The sequence below is a fragment of the Amaranthus tricolor genome, chromosome 4 (genome assembly GCF_026212465.1).
Source record: "Amaranthus tricolor cultivar Red isolate AtriRed21 chromosome 4, ASM2621246v1, whole genome shotgun sequence".
Taxonomy (NCBI): Eukaryota; Viridiplantae; Streptophyta; class Magnoliopsida; order Caryophyllales; family Amaranthaceae; genus Amaranthus; species Amaranthus tricolor.
In genome coordinates, this window is record NC_080050.1 from 11,943,352 (window position 1) to 11,950,012 (window position 6,661).

Here is a 6,661-nt window from a genome sequence, read left to right on the forward strand (position 1 = left end):
GAGGGAAGTGGAAGGTAGAAAATCGACTAGCTCAACGGACAAATCCCTCAATCCGATGATGGACTCCACCGGTCTCTTCCTAATACGGCACTCCAGAATCGGAGGCGTACGCTCGGAGCCGTCATAAATAAGTTTAGCTATGTGCCCGCCATAGCTAGGGATCAGTCGCGTATCTGTCAGCCCCCCGGGCTGGGGTGATGTCACTAACCAGTCTGTTTTAGTGGACTGTGAGGGCCTGCCCCGTGGCGGCTCATTATCGACAAAACTTCCTCCTGCACGCTCAGATGCGGCGGAAGAACTAGGGCCGCCACGGGCAAATCTGCCTTCGGGGCCACGAACTATAGTCCAGTCCAATGGGGTAGGCTCAGGACCTTGGAACTGAACATCATCAGCATCATTATCATCATCACTATAAACCCCCCAACTATTCTGGAGGCTATCAGCCTGGTCATCAAAATGAGTACGCACTTGGTTCAGCGTACTCGACCTTTGGGCCTCACTGTGTCTGGCCGCCTCTTCCTGCCTAGCCCTCCTAGCAGAACCCGTGACCCCTCTCTCATGCGGGTCCCCTCTGAGTAAGGTAGGCCTAGAACTATTACCTCTCAACAATTGCCTAAAAAACCCTTTCCTTTTCCTTGATTACCAGCCATTTTCTACAATTTTTTACGGTTTCATGCAATATTATAAATAATAATATTTCTAAATACATAATAATCATAAATAAAATATGGAAAAAAATAACAAAAAAAAACAAAAAATTATTAACATTTAATTAAAAAAAATATATACAAAACATAAACATATATTTAATAATAAATAAAAATAACAATAACAATAATAATAATAAAATTAATGATAACAACATTAACATATATTTAATAATACAAAATTAACAATCACAATAATAATAATAATATTAATAATAATAACATTAACATATATTTAATATTAACAAAAATAACAATACAATAATAATAATAATTAAATTAATAATAATAAAATTAATAAAATACATACGGAAAAAATAAAAAAATAAAAAAAAAATTATAGGAGTCGCCCAGATCTGGGCGACTCCTTTAATTTTTTTTTTTTCGTGATTAAATTTAATTACAAATAACTTAATTTATTAATAAAAATCAGGTTTTTTTTTTAAATTTCAAACTTTAAATATATTTTTCCTAAATATAAGGAAAAAATTAAAAAACAAAAATTTTTATATATACAAAACATAAACATTTATTTAATAATAAATAAAAAAAAAAAAATTATAGGAGTCGCCCAGATCTGGGCGGCTCGACCCCGGTTCAGTCGCCTAAAATTAGGCGACTGAACCGGGGTCCAGTCGCCCAGATCTGGGCGACTCCTATAATTTTTTTTTTTTCGTGATTAAATTTAATTACAAATAACTTACCTCGATTGATAAATTCCGGATTGAACTTAATTTTTGCTCCCAAATTTTGCTTTTGTATGTTGGTTTTTAGTTGTAGTGAGAGTATTTTTAGTGTGATTGTGGTTTATATAGAAAATTTTACCTTCAATGGCATAATTGTAATTTTTTCAAAAACCAAGGGCAATATGGTAATTTACTAGGGGGGTGGCGAAAAAATGAAAAGGGTGGCGAATTATAAGGATTGGGAATAATAATACTTGTCGAGTTGGGTAGTTTTGCATAGAAAGCTTAACTTGTTTCAATTAGTATTCATTTAGGAGTAGACTGCATTGTTTCAATTAGTATTAAATCCCAAGGTTCTAATAATAGAGTAGGGTATATTCTTTATTGAGTACGTAGGCAAAGCACAAAGCCCTTGATACATCATACAAGTAGCAAGTGCTCACCCAAGAAATTCTATTATACTTAAAAATATAATATAAATGATAAAATGTCCAACTAATCTAATTTTAATATGACAGATTTATTGAATTTACTTTAAAATGTAGTTGAAACTATAACAATTTTGACGTAATCAAAGATTCTAACCAAAGTTGACACAATTTCTAAATTAACCCATAAAAAGTTATTATTTTTTTTTATTTTTACGAAAATTATTTTTTTGAAAAAGTGGGAAAAAGTATCTAATAAAAAATATTTTTTCCAAAAAGTACCTAATAAAAAAAGTTTTGTCAAAAAATACTTAATAAATTTTACCAATTAACATTTTCCTTTAGTTGACCGTCAATTATAAAGGTTGACTGGTCAAAATCAAAATTTTTTCTTCTTCATCTTCATAATTTTTCCAATTCAATTTCCTCATTGTCTCTTTCCTCTACTTTTTACTCAAAATCGAAGTTAAATTGGAAAAGAAATTGTAGATAAGAAAAAAGAATTTTCGATTTTGACCAGTCAAGGGTTATATTTAACGGTCAATCGAAGGAAAACGTCACTTGGTACTCTTTGGAAAAGAAAAAATTTTGTTAGGTATTTTTTGGCAAAACTTTTTTAATTAGGTACTTTTTGAAATTTTTTTTATTAGGTACTTTTTGACAATTTTTCCTTTTATTTAAAAAAAATCAAATAAAAAATTAGTGAATTTGCTGATCATTGTACCTACATGACCAACACTCTCTGTTTTAAAAAATTAGTCCTATTTTTTTTTTTTTCAGATTTGTCTTATTTAATTTACTCTATTTTTTTTGTAAAAATAAGCCATAAAGATCAATTATTACATTTTATATTAAACTAATAAGAATTGAAAAAACCAACCAAAAGAAGCAAAACATGGAGAATATGGAGTATGCTAAAATGAGCATTAGTATCAATATATTAGAGTCTTTTATATATAAAATAAAATAAAAATAATGTACTTCTATAATAATGTATTAAAGTGGAAAACTCAAACAAAGCTTATTAATGTGACAAATTGAAACAAATAGAAAAAATAATTACTTATAAAACTAATCTACCTACAACGACAAATTAAGCGCATAGCATATTTGCATAAAATAAAATACATATATCTCAACTTCCTTAATTATTATATCAAATCAATCATAAATTTAAATAAAAATTAATTAATTTATGATTAATTATCGTATTTTTTAAATTGATGATTGATTTCCTTGCAATATGAATAAAAATGTCATTTTATTTGCTTAATTTACCATTTATGTATTATATAATAATCGCATAATATGAACTTATATGATAATATTTATATTATTTATATTCTTCCAAAAATAAGAGCCAATAAATTTTTTAGCTTAACTAATTACTACATATTAATAATGGTTTAATGATCAAATTACATATCATTAATTATTCATTTAATCAAAAAAATTGTTCATTAATAATTAAATTAAATTAAATTAAATAATTGTAATTATGAACATAAACCCTTATTTTCCTTTTTTGTTAAATCATTTGTTAGCAATATATATTGCCGCCAAATGAATATTTTTATTATTAGTTAGTTTAGATAAATCATTTAATTAGTATGAAATTAATGAAACCTTGTGTTATTAACTAATTATCTTGTAATTAGTTTACTAATCATTTAAGTACCTGAGTAAATAATTAAATTAAATTATTAGTGTCAAAAGTTGTGCTAGTTATCCCAACTTCTATATTACGTTGATTGTGTACATAATCTTTTGATCTTATTTCTCATTCTAATACAAAAGATTAAGTCAAAATAATTTATTATATTAATTTCTTTAATTGTTATATGTTTTAAAATATTGATCCACCATTTTTAGTCCTACTATTTCTAAATAAAATTAATCACTATATATGTCAAGTAGTTATTCATCCAATAATATTTTTCTATGTGTTATGCTTCTTTAAAGGATAACACTTGAATATTATAATATATTTTCGTAATCAAAATAAAAAAGTCCAATTACAATTAATTTTATTAAAGTCAAATAATAATATAAATAAAGAAAGGACAGGCTAATTACTCTGAAATAGTGCAGAGTTGCTCAACCTCTTCCCTCACAACCAAAAAGTAAATTAATGAATTAATGTGAAGATAATTAGATGGTGATGGGATAAGGAGAGAGTTCATTGATTGAAGAAAGGGGAAGGTTATTCATCACACGTGAGAATCGGACGTGGGTATCACAATCGTTACAGCTATCTCTATCTCAAGTGTCATCTTATTTATTTTTAAATACTAGATCGAAAGATAAAAAATCTTTTAAAAAACTTAGACATAATGACTAATATAATATTTTATAGTTTTTATTATTAATATATTTGAACTACTTAATCAGAAAAAAAATTAATAATGCACATATTCCATACCAAAACAAAAAATAAATTATATTTAAAATTAATTTAAGTAATACCATCCGTATACATTAAAAAAAAGTGTTAATATTTAAAGTTATAGGATCTTGAACAATAGTCCGATGTACCCTTTCGAATAGAAGTCATGTCCATGCTATTCAGGTGTAGACGAGACCCATTAAAGTCAAAAAAAATAATCAAAGGCTAAACAACAATTTGTTAGACAGATACACAGAAAGTGAAATTTCTTGTGGGCTTCTTTTATTTATAATTTATTTGGACCTTTGCATCTTATTCTTCTTTTTAATTTTTTTCTTCTTAATTAGAAACCTATTCACACTTTTTTGAGGTAAATAGTTATCTATATAAAATTTTATATCCATTAATTGGAATGGTTTTTAAACTCATGCGGGGATCTTAATTTGTGAGTTAAATTAACCACATATCAAAAGACATATATGAATTTTTGCTCGCTTTTTTCATGAGGATCCTATTTTCAAGCAGAATATTAAGTTGATGATGATGATATAGAGGTAGGTAAAATAAAATTAATTTGATCCTACTTAAAATTGTGACACATACAAAATGAAATCCACTTTTACATGTTCTCTAAACTAATAACAAATATGGCTGATATTATAAAAGATAATAAATAATGAATGATAAATAGTATAAAGTACATAGTAAACAACAAATAATGTTGAGCTGTTCAAAAGTGACCCGACTCAAAAATCCGAATCGAAACCGAAAGTAAACCGACCCGAAAATGTGTTTCTTTTTTTTGGTTTATCGAACCGACAGTACTCGAACCGAAATTGTACCCGAACCGGTTGACAACCGAAAATGGGAAAGCTGAACCCGAGCTGTAACCAATTTTTATAACCGACACATAACCGTTAACCGAGATTACCCGAACCTAATAATGACCGACTCGAATCATGCTCGAAACTGAATACTATCCGGCTAAAACCGACTTAACCTGAACGAATTTTAGATCGAACTGCTGTAAACCTGAACCAATTTTAGATCGAACTGTTGTAAACTTGAACCAATTTTTAACATAACAGTATGATTTACTCATATTCAATCATCTTATTTGTTAATCTAATAAAGTATTAGATATTTTAATAAATTAAATTTTATAAATACATGGTTTCCTATATTTAGAGTTAATATTCAATAGTCAATGTTTATTTAACTGCTTTTAATCGAATTAGATGAATATTGATAGAACTTTATAATTTTAATTTCCGGTCAAACAAGTAAAGGTAACAAAGTAATAATGATTACTAATTGATTAGCATTTTAACTATTTTGCTTAAATAATGACTAACAACTTAATTTGATATTGATTCGATCGATAGTAATTAGTAATACGTAGCTGAATTTTGCTTTTAAAAAAAAAACTCGAAACCCGATCTGTACCCGACAAAACCGAACCAATTAGTAATCGATGACAAACCGTCACCGAACTGATGCTAACCCAATAGCTTGAATAACCGATCTCCAATCGAACCGTGACTAACCGACTCGACCCGAGTGTGACCCGTTGTAACACACAGCCAAAAACTAACCGATTCGAAATGCAACCGAACCGAATAACAACCATCCGAAACCGACCCGATCACCCGAATGAACATCTCTAAAATAATATATATTCAATAATAAATAATAAAGCATTAGGTGTAAACTATATGTCATTTGTCTATAGGTATATACACTTGACAAGAAATATACTAAGCGTCCTTGAATTGAAGTGTTGTGTGATTGTCTTTAATGGATATCGTCTGGGGTTCCATTTCGAGCTCATGCATGATTTTTCGGCATATGGAGAGATTCATAACTGAAGACTATGGTTCTCGTAAACGTGTTTTGAAAATGGGTTAGTAAGAGTGCAAAAAGTTTGCAGAATGTAATTTATTTAGGGTGGTTTTGACCAAATGGCGACCAGACTGGTGGTAGCATTCGGGTTACCGATTGTTACCGATTAGTAACCACTTGTGTGGTCGCTAATGGTTTACTAACCAAAAGCATTATGGTTGCCATTGACGTCAGCATTAAACCATTTCACTATTGTGATGGTTTGTATATCGACTAGCTAGACATCAATAGTCACTATAGGCATGTAGCAAATACATGGCTACCATTTTGTTTAGTGACTTTTAAAAAAAATTTTATAGTAGATATCATGAGGTCGTTAATCTAACTATTTTCTTTAGATCTAAGTAAATTCTTTTTTGATTTTTGAGGAAGACATTATATATATATATATATATATATATATATATATATATATATATATATATATATATATATATATATATATATATATATATAAAAGCTAAAGTAGTGATTTGAAATGTCTAGACACGAGTCAGACTATTATGACTCTCACATTGTATATACTTGAATTCGTGATCTTATGTATTATAT